This window comes from Ranitomeya variabilis, chromosome 2 (assembly GCF_051348905.1).
Source record: "Ranitomeya variabilis isolate aRanVar5 chromosome 2, aRanVar5.hap1, whole genome shotgun sequence".
Taxonomy (NCBI): domain Eukaryota; kingdom Metazoa; phylum Chordata; class Amphibia; order Anura; family Dendrobatidae; genus Ranitomeya; species Ranitomeya variabilis.
In genome coordinates this window covers 336,586,113-336,604,150 of record NC_135233.1, presented here as the reverse complement: position 1 = coordinate 336,604,150, position 18,038 = coordinate 336,586,113, and the positions used below count along the sequence as shown (strand labels likewise).

At 43.1% G+C, this 18,038-nt stretch overlaps 1 long non-coding RNA gene across 1 annotated transcript; it reads left to right on the top strand.

Moving 5' to 3' along the window:
- Positions 1–9,849: 9,849 nt before the first annotated feature.
- LOC143809390 (uncharacterized) lies at positions 9,850–17,808 on the top strand. The gene is made up of 3 exons (XR_013222261.1): positions 9,850–9,924; positions 14,140–14,194; positions 17,750–17,808. It is a non-coding gene; the product is annotated as an uncharacterized LOC143809390 (long non-coding RNA).
- The last annotated feature ends 230 nt before the right edge of the window (positions 17,809–18,038 follow it).

Sequence of the window (18,038 nt, the reverse complement as noted above, 5' to 3'; positions counted from 1 at the left end):
AGCCATCCTGACACCAAATGATGTCAGAAGACGGGCAGCGCTAAGTGTGCCTGGCCAAGGGATAACATAACAGCGCAGGCTCCGGGACGGAATCAAACAACGCTGAGGAGCCGGGGCACGGCGCCAAGGGGGTAGGAATGACGGCTGTGCTGCGTCATATTACGAAGGAAAGTCCCACCTCCGGGACGGTTTTACGGTATCAGTGGACACATTTTATAAGTGTTAAGTTCTGCGTGTGCAAGGAGCTAAACAAAAATAGCTACCTTTTCCTTGTGCAGCATTACTGCTGTACAAGGTGGCTCTTTCAGTAACAAACGCCTTGGGGGGGGGGGGACAGGTTCCCTTACATTTCAGTTGTTGTGTCAGCGTGGCGGTCGCAGGACACATTGCCGGCTACACAGCTGGGGATCAGCTGACGTTACTGAAACCCAATAACACTGGGTCGTATGTTTTGACTGTGCAGACGGCACTTCTGAGCCTCAACTGGCGGTGTTGGAGCCCAGGAATTTAAGTTCAGGTGGTAGAAAGATGAACACAACAGGAGACCTGGATACTGTAGACAGTCACCTAATTATTTAATCAGGAAGAGGAGTGGCAAATTCCTGCGAGATCCAGGCCTTGTTCATTTTCAGGAAAGTAAGCCGGTCAACGTTATCGGAGGATAGTCGCATGCGACGGTCAGTTAGTACACCACCTGCAGCACTAAAGACACGTTCCGATAATACACTGGCCGCAGGGCAAGACAGCACCTCCAATGCATACTGGCTTAGCTCTGGCCATGTATCCAGCTTTGAGACCCAAAACTTGAAAGGGGAAGAGCCGTCTGGGAGTACAGCAAGAGGGCAAGACATGTAGTCTGTCACCATCTGACGGAACCGTTGCCTCCTGCTGACTGGAGCCGTCTGTGATGGTGTAGACTTTTGTGGCGGGCACAGAAAACTGTGCCACAGTTGGGCCATACTGGTCTTGCCTTGGGCAGAGGCACTGCTTCTGCTCCCTCTTTGTGCAGAGCCTCCACCACTGCCTGGACGCACTGAGCTGCTTTGGAATGCACTAGCAGCACTTCTCTCAGTTGGAATGGAGAAGATGATGGAATTGACCAGTGTGTCTTGGTACTCCCGCATTTTTCGCTCCCGGTTCAACGGTGTGATGAGGCTTTCTACGTTGTCCCGGTAGCGAGGATCAAGGAGGGTGAACACCCAATAATCAAACATGTTGAGAATGTGGGCGATGCGGCGGTCGTTTCTCAGGCACTGCAGCATGTAATCCACCATGTGCTGCAGACTGCCAACTGCCCAAGAAACGCTGTCCCCTGCTGGAGGCGTGATCTCTGCCCGCTCGTCATCACCCCACCCTCGCTGTACACACTGAGTACTGGACAATTGTGTAACTCCCTCCTCTGGACGGATGTCTTCCTCCTCCATTGACTCCTCCTCATCCTCCTCACAAACTGTCCCCTGCCTACGCGTTTGTGAGGAACCACGTGGCGCTGACTGTCCAGAAGATGATGGAAATGCTGAATCCTCATCCTCCACCTCTTCCACAACATCATCCCTTAGCGCTTGCAGTGATTTTTCAAGCAGGCAGATAAGGGGGACAGTCATGCTGACTAGTGCATCATCTGCACTCGCCATCCGCGTGGAATAATCAAAGGGACGCAAAACCTGGCAGACGTCATTCATAGTGGCCCACTCTGTGGTTGTGAAGTCTGTACGGCGCTGACTGCGACTTCTTTGCGCCTGAAGCAGCTGGTACTCCATTACAGCTTGCTGCTGCTCACACAACCGCTCCAACATATGTAACGTGGAATTCCACCTGGTAGGTAGGTCACATATGATGCGATGTTCCGGCAGGCGGTGTCGGCGCTGCAGAGCCGCAATGCGCGCTTTTGCCGTGCTGGAACGCCGCAAGTGAGCACACTCTAGGCGGACCTTGTGCAGCAGTGCATCAAGATCCGGATAGTCCCTCAGAAAACTCTGCACGACCAAATTGAGCACATGTGCCAGACATGGGATGTGAGTGAGGTTGCTGAGGCCCAGAGCTGACACCAGATTTCGGCCATTATCACACACTACCATGCCTGGCTGGAGATTCGCTGGCACAAACCACACATCGCTCTCCTGCTTGATGGCATTCCAGAGCTCCTGCGCTGTGTGGCTTCGATTCCCCAAATAAATTAATTTCAAGACGGCCTGTTGACGTTTGGCCACGGCTGTGCTCATGTCGGTCGTAACAGGTACACGTTCATCACGGGTCCATGTGGAGGTGGACTGTTACGGCTCCTGCAGCGATGATTCTGAGGAACTGGTGTAGGAGGAGGAGTCAATGCGTACAGAATGGATTCCTGCAATCCTTGGAGTGGGCAGGACACGTCCTGCGCCACTCGCACGGTCTGTACCCGGCTCAACGACATTAACCCAATGGGCAGTGAGGGAAAGGTATCGCCCCTGTCCATGTTGACTGGTCCACGCATCGGTGGTGAGGTGGACCTTGCTACTGACGGCGTTCAGTAGCGCGTGTTTTATGTGTCCCTCCACATGCTTGTGCAGGGCAGGGACGGCTTGCCTGCTGAAGTAAAAGCGGCTGGGCACATTGTACTGTGGGACTGCCAATGACATCAAGTCACGGAAGCTGTCAGTCTCCACCAGCCTGAATGACAGCATTTACAGTGACAGAAGTTTGGCAATGCCTGCAGTCAGAGCCTGTGCTCGTGGGTGGTTTGACGAGAAAGGCCGCCTTTTCTCCCATGCCTGTACTACCGATGGCTGTAGACTGGGCTGGGAGTGTGTGGATGACTGGGAAAGTGGTGCTGCGGGTGGAATTACAGCGTGTCTCTGGACAACAGGGCCAGAGGTTCTTCCACGGCGATCCTGGGAGGAAGCCGAACCAGCTGCGTGTGAGCTGGAGGAAGAGGCAACACGAGCTGAAGAGGTGGTAGCTGCCGCTGTTGGTTGGCCTAGCTCTTCAGTGTGTTTTTCTAACTCCGCCGGGTGCCTGGTGCGCACATGTTTCCACATGTTGGAGGTATTGAGGTTGCTGACATTTTTCCCTCTTTTGACTTTGTAATGACACCTTGCATTTGACATAGCAAATGTCATCTGCAACTGTGTCAAAAAAGGACCAGGCACTGCAAGTCTTGGGAGCGCCCTTTTTTGCTTTTGGAAGAGACATGCTCCTAACGGGTGCCAAAGCGGAGGCTGCAGGATCCGCAGTCTTCCCCCTCCCTCTCCCTCTTTGGGCCGTACGGGGAATCTCTTCCTCAGAGCTGCTCCCACCACCTTCCTGTCCTTCACGCCAAGATGGGTCAAGGACCTCATCATCTACACTACCCTCTGCCCCCAACTGCTCCTCCTGGGTAGTCTAAGCAGCAGAGCATGCACCAGTAAGTGGCACCTGAGTGTCATCATCAGCTGATGCGGCCTGCGATGTGGTGAACGGAGCCACTGGCCCACCCGCCTCTTCAGAGGAAGAGAGAAAAAGCTGTTGGGCATCACTGCACCCTGCCTCTTCTTCCATTTCTCCAATGCTGCTTGGCTGGCCCCCTGTTTCCAAGCCAAGAGATTCAGAGAACAGAAGTAGAGACAGCTCCTGTCCTGGGCTCTCTGTCTGCCTGGGCAATTTGGCAGGTGGTGAAGAGACAGATGGCTGCTCTCCAGTGCTCTGTGTCTGAGAGGATGTGGCACTAATTGAAGTTGATGCATTAGCTGCCATCCATCCGACAACGGCTTCAATTTGTTCTTCACGCAGCAGCGGTGTACGGCGCTCTGCGACAAAGCTGCGCATGAATGACTGTTCCCTTGTGAAAGTGGGTGCTGATGAGTCACCGGTGCCCGCAGCAGGCACAGAATCCCCACGTCCCCTCCCTGCTCCGCGCCCACGCCCACGCCCACGTGCCTTACTTACTGCCTTCTTCATCTTGGTTGACTGATAAAGATAAGCAGAAAAGTACTAACGGATTTGTGTGCTTATTCCTGAACAACTCCTCCTAACAGGTATAAGAAACACTAATTTTCTAAAGTGTGGACTAGACTTTAATATGAGCTAATGTGGCCTACACAAATGTAAAGTGGTGTCACTGGTGTGTTTGGTGAACTTTATTATTTATTTATTTTTGGGGGGCTGAACTGACAACAGATAGAGCTGCAGTCACACGGAGACCGTGCAGACAGACGTAAACGGCGCTGCAAGGCCCAAAAACCCTCCTCTACGTTATCCTATGTAGTGTTTTTCCACAAGTTAGCTGGAGACGGGTGGAAAGACACTAATAGGAATTTTTTGAAAAAATGTGCAGCAGCCTGCACTACTTAAAACAAAATTAAAATTGATTTGGCGGTATGACGCAGTGAACAACCCTGAGCTGGAGACAACCAGGCTATGGCTGCTCACAGACTACAGGGCGAGCTGCAGTCACACGGAGACCGTGCAGACAGACGTAAACGGCGCTGCAAGGCCCAAAAACCCTCCTCTACGTTATCCTATGTAGTGTTTTTCCACAAATTAGCTGGAGACGGGTGGAAAGACACTAATAGGAATTTTTTGAAAAAATGTGCAGCAGCCTGCACTACTTAAAACAAAATTAAAATTGATTTGGCGGTATGACGCAGTGAACAACCCTGAGCTGGAGACAACCAGGCTATGGCTGCTCACAGACTACAGGGCGAGCTGCAGTCACACGGAGACCGTGCAGACAGCCGTAAACGGCGCTGCAAGGCCCAAAAACCCTCCTCTACGTTATCCTATCTAGTGTTTTTCCACAAATTAGCTGGAGACGGGTGGAAAGACACTAATAGGATTTTTTGTTAAAAATTAGCAGCAGACTACACTACTTGGAAAAAAAAAAAAAAAAAGAACAGTATGAGGCAATGAACTACCCTCCCTGAACTGAATACAACCAGCTATGGATGGCCTATGTGGCTGCACTCAGACTAGAGAGTGGGCTGCACTCACACACACACACACACAGACCTTGCAGATCGCTGTGAAAACAGCGCTACAAGGCAAAAGCAAGGTGAATAGTAGGTGAACACAGCGGTTGCTAAATTAGCCTTTGGAAAGCACAAAGAAGCAAATCGCTATCTCTAAACTGGCCCTCAGTCAGCAAACAGCGTCCTGTCACTAACTGAATTCACAGCAGAGTGATCGCAAAATGGCGCCAGCGACTTTTAAACTGCATCATGACATCATTTCAGCAGCCAATCACAGCCTTGCCAGTAGTTTCATGCCCTCCATGCTGAACAGGATGTGCCCACACTTGGAATTATTCTCATTGGATGAATTTGTGCATTTTGAATCTGGGAACTTCCGATTCCGGTATCCGATACGCGGCAAGTATCGGAATACCGGTATCGGAATTCCGATACCGCAAGTATCGGCCGATACCCGATACTTGCGGTATCGGAATGCTCAACACTAGTTATGACCAATTCTTTTTAATCTCTTTATTACACACTTCACGCCATGGCCATTTTCAGCTTTTTCAATTTTCTCCCCTTCTTCCTAGGGCCATAGCTTTTGTATTTTTCCATAAATATAGCTGTATGAGGGCTTGTTTTCTTGCAAGACGAGTTGTACTTTTGAATAACACCGTTTTAGAATATAGTGTACTGTAAAACAGGAAAAAAAAGTCCAAGTGTGGTAAAATTGCAAAAAAAGTGCAATGCAATAATTGTTTTGGGGGTTTTTTATTTACTATGCTCACTACATGGTAAATTTGACCTGGCAATAGGATTCCCCAGGTCAGTACGAGTATGCAGATATAAAACATACATAGTTTATTTTTATTTAACCTCTTAGAGAAGGACCAATTTTTTTAAAATCTGACCAGTGTCACCTTGAGTAGTAATAACTCTGGAATGCTTCAACATATCCCAGTGATTTTCAGATTGTTTTTTCCGTGACATATTGTACTTTATGACAATGGTAAACTTAGGCTGATATGTTTTGAGTTTATTTATAAAAATATAAAAAATGTGACACTTTTTTAAAATTTACAATTTTCAAACTTTGAATGATCCTTTAATCCAGATACTCACATAACACAAAAACATTAATAAATTACATTCCTCTCATATCTGCTTTGCATCAGCATCATTTATAAAATGTTGTTTTACTTTGTTAGTATTTTAGGTTTTAAAATGTAGCAGTAATTTTTCCTTTTTTTAAGGAAATTTACAAAACTCATTTTTTATAGGGACCTATTCTGTTTTGAAGTGACTTTAGGGGTCCTACATATTGGAAACCCCCAAAAGTTATACCATTTAAAAAATCGCACCCCTCAACGTATTCAAAATTGGTTTCAAGTATTTAATTAACCCTTCAGGTGCTTTTCAGGAATTATTGCAAAGTGGCATAACAGAAATGAAAAAGTTTACTTTTACCATCTAAATTTTGATAATTTTTTAACAGGCTGCTAAAGCCGGCAGATGCTAAGGCCATTATTTGGCCATGAATTGCCATTGCAAACATCAGGACCACACGATCATGATCTCAGAATGCCAATGGGGTTAAAGCAGAAGACCCCCCCCACACTCTGTTAACCATTCAGATCCTGTTGTCATTATTTACAGCAGCATCTAAGGGGTTAAACGGCCATGGTTGGTGTCAACACTGATTGTGGCTGATGCAGCAAGTTAATAATAATCTTTATATAGCGCTAAGATGTTAACTATAGTGTACAGCTGACAGCTGCAGGATTGTCACCCGTCGGGAATGCTAGTCTCTTATATCGCAGGTCAGTAAAAAGACGTATTGGTGGTCATTAAGAGGTTGACTGGTTAAAAAAAATCTGAAATTTTGATGAAAATTTTTTTTTGGCATTTGTTACTGTTTTCCAAAACCCATAGCTTTTTCATATTTCAGGATCTGGGACTGGATAATGGCTTATTTTTTGCTCCCTTCGCTGACTTTCTTATTGAAACCATTTTGGGGTAGATACGATATTTTGATCGCCTCTTATTGCATTTTATTTCAATGTTGCAGGAGCTAAAAAAACAATGCTTCAGCACTGGTACGTATAGCAAAAATAAAGATCTATGATTTGCTGGCTGCGATCCAGTATTTACAGGAGATTCAAAATGACAGGCGCGGCAGTCATCACAACACATTGGTGCACCCGATCATGAGACAGGGGCACCAATGGGTGGGATTTGTGCCTTCCAGAGATTGACAGCAGGATTTAACTGATTAACATCTGCGAGTGGAGCTCCGATCCACCCGCCACTGTTAAAGACACATGACAGCTGACTAAATCAGCTGTCATGTGTGGAGAAAGATGCAGGCTCAGCGCTGGAGCCCGCATCAAAATCAGGGACACGACAAATTATGTAAATATACGTCATATGTCGTGAAGTGGTTAATGACCTTTTGGATGAAAGTAAAGTGTCCGTCTTTGTTGATGACACAAAAGTTTGTAGGATAATAAAAACTCACAACATTAGCACATTAAAAGGAACACCGTTAATGTGGAGAAGTGAGTGGCCCTATCATGGGGATCATAATATCTTTAGCTGCACATTACTTATGGTGAATTATTCCTATCGATTTCTCATCACTATACGGTTTCCTGTTGAACGAAAAACATTGTGTTGAGAAAGCACACAAGTATTGTGACATCACTGTGTGCATTATGCCCATTTGTATGTGTAGTACTATACATCATTGTGTTTGGTATTCCAGTATCATCACATTGTTTTGCATTGTTCCAATCATCAGTTTACACCTTGGACCATTACAGCCAATCATATTCCAATTTACATTTATTTTACAGACTGGATTGTGAAGATATTTTAAAACTCTTAAGGTAACATAATACCAGTAAATAACTTATGTGTTTTTTTGCATAAAAAATCGCATATAAATGGTTAATGTCCTCCACAGCCAAAAAAGCCAATTCCACATAAAATCACAAGTGAAATGTATTAGCTCTGTATCTACATCTCCGATAGAAAAAAGGCTACTGCGCTGCACCACCAGACATAGAGCTTTCCTTAATTACTCACTGATTATATCAACAAAGCACATTAATTTTAATGCCTTCTAATTTATACTAAAGTCATTATGATTTTTCACTTCATTTACTTCTTACAAAGTCTATACAGCTGAACATTAAACTTATTAAAGGCAAAGACATTCCACTAAAAGCATAAATCTTGATTTGAAGCAATAACATTCACAACATTTATTATGAAGACAGACAGAAGTTTGTAACCAATTTTCTCAACCAGTGTTTGTACAGGGAAACGTAAACTAATTTTGCTGGTGGGAACATTAAGCTAATGCTTGCTAACTTCTTTTTGGCATGATAATATTAGCATGATGGGTTGGTATAATTGGCATAATCTTAACTTTATAATAAGACTCAATTCAAGGAACACTAAACCTGCAATATAAATATATAAATGTGACCTAAATAACCAAGAACATTGAATGCTCCCAGTTGCTAATGTACTCTGTACAACTCACTGTAGAACTGCGGCTGTGGGGGCTGTATGTTTATATAGCTCATTTGTATGTACATGTAAAGAGACTTTCTTGACTCAAGTTAAATTTCTCCACTCTATATGACGGCAGATTTGTGAATCATGACTGTCTACATTATGCACACCATCAGGATTCCTCTCAACTGCCCACTCGATCTGGCAACTGCAATGCTCACAGTCAGGATTTACCAATCTTCAATCACATAGAGTCACTTCAGGAATTTAGGTCAAGCCCTCGAAATCCCTTTAGGTAGGGCTAATTATATATAGCCAGGTTACGCTTCTGTGAAGTCATGGTCCTTGAGATTTGCACTTTATGGACACATTGAACGATAATCTATTTTTTACACACCTGTCCCAGGTCCAAGCTCTGCTTCCTTTGCCCCCGTCTGCTGAACTGTGTTATACTTCACGTCAGTCTTTGCAAGTGGCCCGGCATGCTCCCATGTGATCCTCCTCCTAGGCCTATTTATAAGGGTTGTCAATGTGTCACACGAACAAAAGTTGATTTTATTCACTAGATCTTGCAATGAAAATAAGTTCCACAATAGGAAGTGATTAAAAATAATGTTCCTGTGCTGAGATAATCTTATAAATGTGCCCCTGCTGTGTACTGTGTAATGGCTGTGTCTGACCGTACAGGAACATTGTCTGATCATACCTCAGCTCCTGGGCAGGGGAGGACGCAAATGTGTATACAGACATAACAGCACAGGATTGCAGATGATTCTTTTTGTGAGGTAAAACGTTACTCTGTCTGTTTTTAAACAATGTTTTACCTCACAGAATAATCGGGGATCCCATGCTGCCCCACTGTCTGTATACTCTCTTTTGTGTTCCCCCTGCCCAGGAGATGTAGTATAATCAGACCTTGTTCCTGTACGGTCAGACACAGCCATTACACAGTACACAGCAGCACAGTTATAAGATTATCTCAGCAGAGGAACATTTGTTTTAATCATACCCAATCTTGTAACTTATTTTTATTTCAAGATTCAGTGAATAAAATTAACTTTTGTTCAAGGGAAAACCCCTTTAAGGCCCACCAAGACACAATCATGTCTTTGTATAAAGACTCTTAGTTCCCCTGCATCCTGTCTGCCTGCGGCCTCCAGTGTGTCCAGCACCTTTTTCCCTTGTGCCTTACATGCCTGCTGCACCAATGCCCATGGCCTGTGTGCCTACCTGGACCTAAAGCTTGCAGGATCCACCTCACCAAGAAGAGGTGCGAAACCGGCTAAATAAGATTAAAATAGATAAATCTCCGGGTCCGGATGGCATACACCCACGAGTACTAAGAGAACTAAGTAATGTAATAGATAAACCATTATTTCTTATTTTTAGGGACTCTATAGCGACGGGGTCTGTTCCGCAGGACTGGCGCATAGCAAATGTGGTGCCAATATTCAAAAAGGGCTCTAAAAGTGAACCTGGAAATTATAGGCCAGTAAGTCTAACCTCTACTGTTGGTAAAATATTTGAAGGGTTTCTGAAGGATGTTATTCTGGATTATCTCAATGAGAATAACTGTTTAACTCCATATCAGCATGGGTTTATGAGAAATCGCTCCTGTCAAACCAATCTAATCAGTTTTTATGAAGAGGTAAGCTATAGGTTGGACCACGGTGAGTCATTAGACGTGGTATATCTCGATTTTTCCAAAGCGTTTGATACCGTGCCGCACAAGAGGTTGGTACACAAAATGAGAATGCTTGGTCTGGGGGAAAATGTGTGTAAATGGGTTAGTAACTGGCTTAGTGATAGAAAGCAGAGGGTGGTTATAAATGGTATAGTCTCTAACTGGGTCGCTGTGACCAGTGGGGTACCGCAGGGGTCGGTATTGGGACCTGTTCTCTTCAACATATTCATTAATGATCTGGTAGAAGGTTTACACAGTAAAATATTGATATTTGCAGATGATACAAAACTATGTAAAGCAGTTAATACAAGAGAAGATAGTATTCTGCTACAGATGGATCTGGATAAGTTGGAAACTTGGGCTGAAAGGTGGCAGATGAGGTTTAACAATGATAAATGTAAGGTTATACACATGGGAAGAAGGAATCAATATCAACATTACACACTGAACGGGAAACCACTGGGTAAATCTGACAGGGAGAAGGACTTGGGGATCCTAGTTAATGATAAACTTACCTGGAGCAGCCAGTGCCAGGCAGCAGCTGTCAAGGCAAACAGGATCATGGGGTGCATTAAAAGAGGTCTGGATACACATGATGAGAGCATTATACTGCCTCTGTACAAATCCCTAGTTAGACCGCACATGGAGTACTGTGTCCAGTTTTGGGCACCGGTGTTCAGGAAGGATATAATGGAACTAGAGAGAGTACAAAGGAGGGCAACAAAGTTAATAAAGGGGATGGGAGAACTACAATACCCAGATAGATTAGCGAAATTAGGATTATTTAGTCTAGAAAAAAGACGACTGAGGGGCGATCTAATAACCATGTATAAGTATATAAGGGGACAATACAAATATCTCGCTGAGGATCTATTTATACCAAGGAAGGTGACGGGCACAAGGGGGCATTCTTTGCGTCTGGAGGAGAGAAGGTTTTTCCACCAACATAGAAGAGGATTCTTTACTGTTAGGGCAGTGATAATCTGGAATTGCTTGCCTGAGGAGGTGGTGATGGCGAACTCAGTCGAGGGGTTCAAGAGAGGCCTGGATGTCTTCCTGGAGCAGAACAATATTGTATCATACAATTATTAGGTTCTGTAGAAGGACGTAGATCTGGGGATTTATTATGATGGAATATAGGCTGAACTGGATGGACAAATGTCTTTTTTCGGCCTTACTAACTATGTTACTATGTTACTATGTTACTATGTTACCAGGTAAACTGATACACTCATGTTTCCTAAATTGTGTATGATGACTTTATAATTTTCACCAACAGATGATATTGATGGAGGTAAGTGTTAGGCAGTTTTTCTTCAAATGCCCAATCATTTTGTTCTCCTAGGCAGGAGATAAGTCACTTCACCCCAAGTGCACATTAATGCTTAGTGAATCTGAACATCGATGTGTAGTGGAGTCAGGAGAGGTAGATGGTAGCGTAGACCTATTGGCATCGTTTGTGTAATCCACCATCCTGTCTCCTTTTTTACTTGCCACTTCCCTGCGTCACTTCCCAGTCAAAAGGTGAATAGACAGCCTTGTGGCTTTTTCATTTGCATAGCTGACTTACAAGAAAAGGGCTTGGCTTTGACCATGATCAAGGGCACCAATTGTGTAGAGTTTGGAAGTTCTTCTACTGAGTTTTCTCAAAACGAAAACATATTAATAGATTCAATGGATTCCTAAAAAAAATGCAGATGCATTTGTCTTGTAGGCTGATGTGAGTGAGGACAATCTTTGGACATTTGTTGGCATTAAACAAGCATTGGGAACAGGATAATACTAGGAGATGGTGATTCCTTCTTCTCTTGACTAGTTTTCTGCTGGGCCAAGGAGACAACTCTTATAACATGTCACTGTCTATAGCAAATATTAATGAGTTATAATTAGTGTTGAGCGATACCGTCCGATACTTGAAAGTATCGGTATCGGAAAGTATCGGCCGATACCGGCAAAATATCGGATCCAATCCGATACCGATACCCGATACCAATACAAGTCAATGGGACTCAGGTATCGGACGGTATTCCTGATGGTTCCCAGGGTCTGAAGGAGAGGAAACTCTCCTTCAGGCCCTGGGAACCATATAAATGTGTAAAAGAAAGAATTAAAATAAAAAATATCGCTATACTCACCTGTCCGACGCAGCCGGGACTTCAGCGAGGGAACCGGCAGCGTTGTTTGTTTAAAATTCGCGCTATTACTTGGTTACGTGAATTCCCGGCTTGTGATTGGTCAGGTCGGCCATGTTGCCGGGACGCGGACCAATCACAGCAAGCCGTGACGAAATTACGTCACGGCTTGCTGTGATTGGTCCGCGTCCCGGCAATATGGCCGCCCTGACCAATCACAAGCCGTGACGTCACGGGAGGCTGGACACGCGCTCATTTTAAAATGGGCGCGTGTCCAGCCTCCCGTGACGTCACGGCTTGTGATTGGTTGCGCCGCGGTCAACCAATCACAAGCCGGGAGGCTGGACGCGCTCATTTTAAAATGGGCGCGTGTCCAGCCTCCCGTGACGTCACGGCTTGTGATTGGTTGCGCCGCGGTCAACCAATCACAAGCCGGGAGGCTGGACGCGCTCATTTTAAAATGGGCGCGTGTCCAGCCTCCCGTGACGTCACGGCTTGTGATTGGTCAGGGCGGCCATATTGCCGGGACGCGGACCAATCACAGCAAGCCGTGACGTAATTTCGTCACGGCTTGCTGTGATTGGTCCGCGTCCCGGCAACGTGGCCGACCTGACCAATCACAAGCCGGGAATTCACGTAACCAAGTAATAGCGCGAATTTTAAACAAACAACGCTGCCGGTTCCCTCGCTGAAGTCCCGGCTGCGTCGGACAGGTGAGTATAGCGATATTTTTTATTTTAATTCTCTCTTTTACACATTTTAACATTAATGTTGTTGCGATACCCGATACCCGATACCACAAGAGTATCGGAATCCCGGTATCGGAATTCCGATACAGCAAGTATCGGCCGATACCCGATACTTGCAGCATCGGAATGCTCAACACTAGTTATAATTACATCAAAGGCTACAAAAGTTTTATTTGGAACAAAGTCAACATATCCTTTCACAGACCTCATCCCTATCACTATAAATGAGTACTTATTTTTTTTGCTTTTTCTGTAACCATTATTGTATACATCAGCAAAAAGAAGCAAGATCTTAACATATTCCTTCTATGTATCTGTACTATACTCTTATATGTTTTTGTATTTTACATTTACTCATAAAGAAAAAAATGTAAATAAAGAATTTACAAAAAAAGAAAAAATAATGTTTAAGTTTTTTGTTTATCTCGACTTACAATAAAAAGAATAAAAACTGACACAAATATGTAACCCAAAAAGTTACATCCAAAATCAAGCCCTTATAAAAGTTAGAGGAATCAGAACATGGTGATTTAAAAACAAATGACTGAATATCATGTCTACATACAGGTTTCTAAGAAAATTTAGGAGAGGTTAGCTAGAAATAGAATAAATACTAATATTTTCATATTGTGGGCTCATGCAAACCTTTTGTAAATCCTCTCTAAACTGAACAACAAGGGCTGCTTCAGGTATTCGTTTTCATGATTCCAGCTGATTTAACAATTGTAAGAGGATTATTACCGGAGATTGCTGTTGTTTCAAGCCCAGATAGGATTTTATGTTGGCAAATTACCTTAAATGGTTCACAATGCAGTTGTGTCTTGGTCATCTTAACACTTGATTGTTGTGTTATTGACCAGCAGAACATCCCTAATACCAATTCTTGTACAATTTACATTGCAATATGTTATTTTTAATGCCAGTGACAGACTGAATAAACTGAATTACAAAATGCCCAGGAATACCAATCCTGAGAGCTGTTGGTAAATTAAGTTGTTGATGAGTCCATTCTTCATGTCTGAGCAGTCGCTGAAGTCCATTTGTTTGGCCTGATTGCTCAAGGGCTGAGTGTTTGATGATTTGATGACACATAGAAAGAGGTAAATTGCAATCACTATGTTCTCTTCTGACTTATCAAATAGCGGAAACAAGATCGTAAGTGAAACAGTGCAAGAAACCAATCCTGTAAATCTACCGGTAAGCCATTGCAACGATGCACAATATCCTGATTGAGTTAATTGTGTTTAGGCTAAACAATTGATACTGACATTAAAAAAGGCAAAATAAATTATGTAATGATCCCTTTCACTATACAAGAGTAGGATTTGTCCCAAACAAGCGCTCAAATATAAATACTTTGTAATGAATAATAGTCATTTGGGATTTTTAAATCTGAAATTAGGGAAATCCTTCTAACTATAATTATACAACACAAAACATAGAGAGTGGTGCTCTCAAAATGCAAATAATGATTCTTATGAATGTATCTTCAGAACAAAGTCTACTTGTCTACCTAACGATTCAGACTAAAGTAGAGTCATAGCTGGGCTATGCTGTAGTTGGATCAAAGGTTCAGTTCTGCTGTCCTGGCTTGAGACTTTAGAATTGATGACCTAAGCTTAAGGCCATTAATAGCAGATCCCTACACCTCCACAATCAGATGATTTAATGTGTTGCAGGCTAAGAGATGTGTCACAAATACATAGTGGTTATGAATGATACTGCAGGCTCAATTCTATACACATTTATGGGAGAGTCCAAAGTTTGCCATATTGTTGTCACACTGGGTGAGTGAGAAGCTAGGTGCACAACAACAGGAAGAGGGTGGTGGAGCCCAAACACTAGGAAAGGGGGCAGCAGAGACTGCTAGGCAGATCTGACAACACTCTGTCTGTCCTAACGTCCCTAAATAGGTTCAGCCCGTCTCGCTGAGCAGGAACCTAATTCTGACTGCGCCTAGCAATAGACCCTGGATAGGGAGGGGACAGAGTATGCACTAGTAAGTACCCACTACAACTAAAGACAAAGCAGGATGACAAATAAGGGCATACACTTAGCTTGAGACGACACAAGAGAGCTCACACCAGCAATCTTCCAAGAAGTTCCAAGAAGAAACTAGTCGACTTCTAACACTTCCAAAAGACAGAAGTAAATAGAGCTATCACAGGCCCCTTGCTGAAGTGACTAAAGGTATTTAAGCATCGATGAAGGGTGTGTTAATCAACAGCAGACAGTGGAGATCAGCATTAGGTCCTAGAGGGAGAAGGATATTACTCCACAGCAGAGATGCAAGATGCCTCTGACACACCCATGACAATTGTGCTCAATATGGAATAAAATTACAGGTACTCTCCCATAAAGGTAATTATTATTTTGGAGAATAGATCTATACTATGCCATCTAATGGAGTAAGGACAGACTTACCATTGGTACAACCTGTATAGCTGCACAGGGGCCCAAGAGGTAACGAGGCCCACTTTTACCACAAAGCAGGTGGAATTGTAAATTATGATGCGCAATCGGACTACAGAAGGCCCATATATTGTTCTTGCACATGGACCCTCTTCAGTCTGCATCTACCCATGTGATGGAGCACGCCATGATTTTATTTAATCGGATTTATTTTGGTGCAGTATAGCATCTTAGAAGTCCATATTGCTGTATTTTGAGGTGATTAACAAGAGCCATAACACAATTATGAGCACAAGTCCTAAATGTGAATTTAACTTCAGTTTTTGCGGACAGACTTTCAGCTTAGATAGTCATATGGTTTCAAAGTATTAACAATACCTCACAAAATAATAACTCTCTTCAAGTTGAGGAGTTCATGATTGCCATGGCAAATTTTATTTTGGAGGCTAACCACAGTTGTTCTTCAACATTCTCTCAAATAAGTGCCTTACAGGACAAACACAAGAATTTCAAAGCATAATTGTAAAGTGTGTTGGAGCCCATGATAAACACAAAATCTTCTTCTCCACTTTCTACCATATTAACAATGCAAACTTGTGTGTCAGATCTAGGAAAATGACAAATGAGTGATGTAGATGTTGCCCCTGTACAGAGAACATGAAAGGTTCATGATTCTTGACAGCAGATGGAAGACACATATAGACAAAGCAGATAGTCACATAAAGACAAACCTGTGTAGCCCAGTAAAAAGACTTGTGTCTTAGTTACCTAGCAAGTAGGGGTGAGTATTATTTGCTTTTGAGTTGTGCTATAGTAAGACATTAGAAAGAAACACAAAGCAGCATGTATGTAGACCCAGCATGAGTTATCTACAGTTTTAAAGTGTCACCGATAGAGGAGACCACCCCTCTTGTATAAGTGTACCACCATTACAATGGGTGGGTAAAACTGCGACCACAGAAGACAGAATATTTAGTCTATTAATGTGTTTTGAGTGTATGTGCTAACACAGTGTCACAATGGTGAGGGTTTACCAGAAAACAGAAAGGAGCATGACTTATTCCAAAGCATAAGGAATGGATTGCCAAGCAAGAAATGACTTAGCACTGATGCTTGAATGTATATAGAATTGCCACACTAGAACCTACTTGAGAGTGGTGCCAGTTTGTGAGGGATGTGGACATGGTAACTAAAGAACAGGCCACAAGAGTGCACAAATTGCCAGATAAACTACGGCAGGGACTTGCTGCTAAGAGAGGGGACCATGAGGAGGGGATGTAACAAGCACTGCTAGTGTACTCTGTGCTGTATTGTGAGAAATAGAGATGTAAGTGCTGATGAGCATGGTGCCAGCAGGTTGTTGAAAACACAAGGAAGGTTTTGAAGCAAATACAAGCAAAAAGTTTGCAAGTGTCAGGCAGTTGTTGAACTGCCAACAGTCTATAAGAAAGTGAGATCCAGCCCATCTAAGTGAAGTAGCCAGCAAATCCTCGGCTCGGATGAAAAAAAACACTCCAGCCATCTACCTTTGTTCAAAACTGTTGCCTTGTGTGATAATCTATAACCTCCAAAAACATTGTTTCTATGTTAATACCCATGGTTTAGAGGTGGGGTTTGTGACACTTGGAGTTGCCCCGTCCAACTTTGCAAATGCCATGCATCATTCCATTTTTGCATAAGTTAATCCAAACATTTAAGGTAATATGTTATTTTTACAACTAAATGATTGTAAATGCAATGGCAAAAGAAAAATAAAAGCATTAAAGTTAATTTACTTAATCTAAGTCCACTTTTCGACAAAAGTTCAAGTTGACTTCTGAGGTTCAGCAATGCAGAGGATGTGTGAAAACCAGGTACTTCTTTAGGTGTAAAAAGTCAATATTCTAGACTGGAAGTACTGAACACATAATCACTTTTCACACTTTGAGGCTCTTATAGACATATTGGAAAAACCCATAACTCTGTTTTCTTAAAGTTAACCCTTTTAGTGAAAAATACACTGACTCTACACATTTTTGATCAACTATACTACATCAATGCAATGCTCTGACACAATGCGACTCTTGATGGAATCTGTCAGCAAAGAAAAGCCTAATTCATAACAATGAGTCTGAGGTGCAACATCAGACAATTCCTAAAAACATGGGTAGCGCTGTTTATGGTGTATCAAAAAATATATAGTTATTTTCTTCAAATCTTGCAACCCCTCTTAAAAATAGGATTTTAGTAATTGTATAACTTTTTTTTTTTTCAAATTAAATTTTTTATGCTGTGATTAGAAAATATCAAAAGTGCTCATTTGTGTTTAGATTTCAATCACATTTATCTGATTCTACTCAGGGCCAGCATTGCAGGGAAGGAAGCATTGTCCAGCACCCCCACGCCCTTGGGGACACCCAGCCTCTACAGCAGAGCTAGACTAGCATAATAATAGCATTAAAGCAATTTACAAAATTAAAAATATACATATTTGGTATTGCTGAGTTTGGAAAAGTCTGATCTATTAAAATATAAAGTAAGTTAGCTCAAAATCTGGTGAGCTTGGGGCAATATTTGAATGGAAACTTGGGCTGAGATCTGAACTCATCAATTTGCCTGTGAAAGTGCTGGTTCACTCAATGCAACGGGA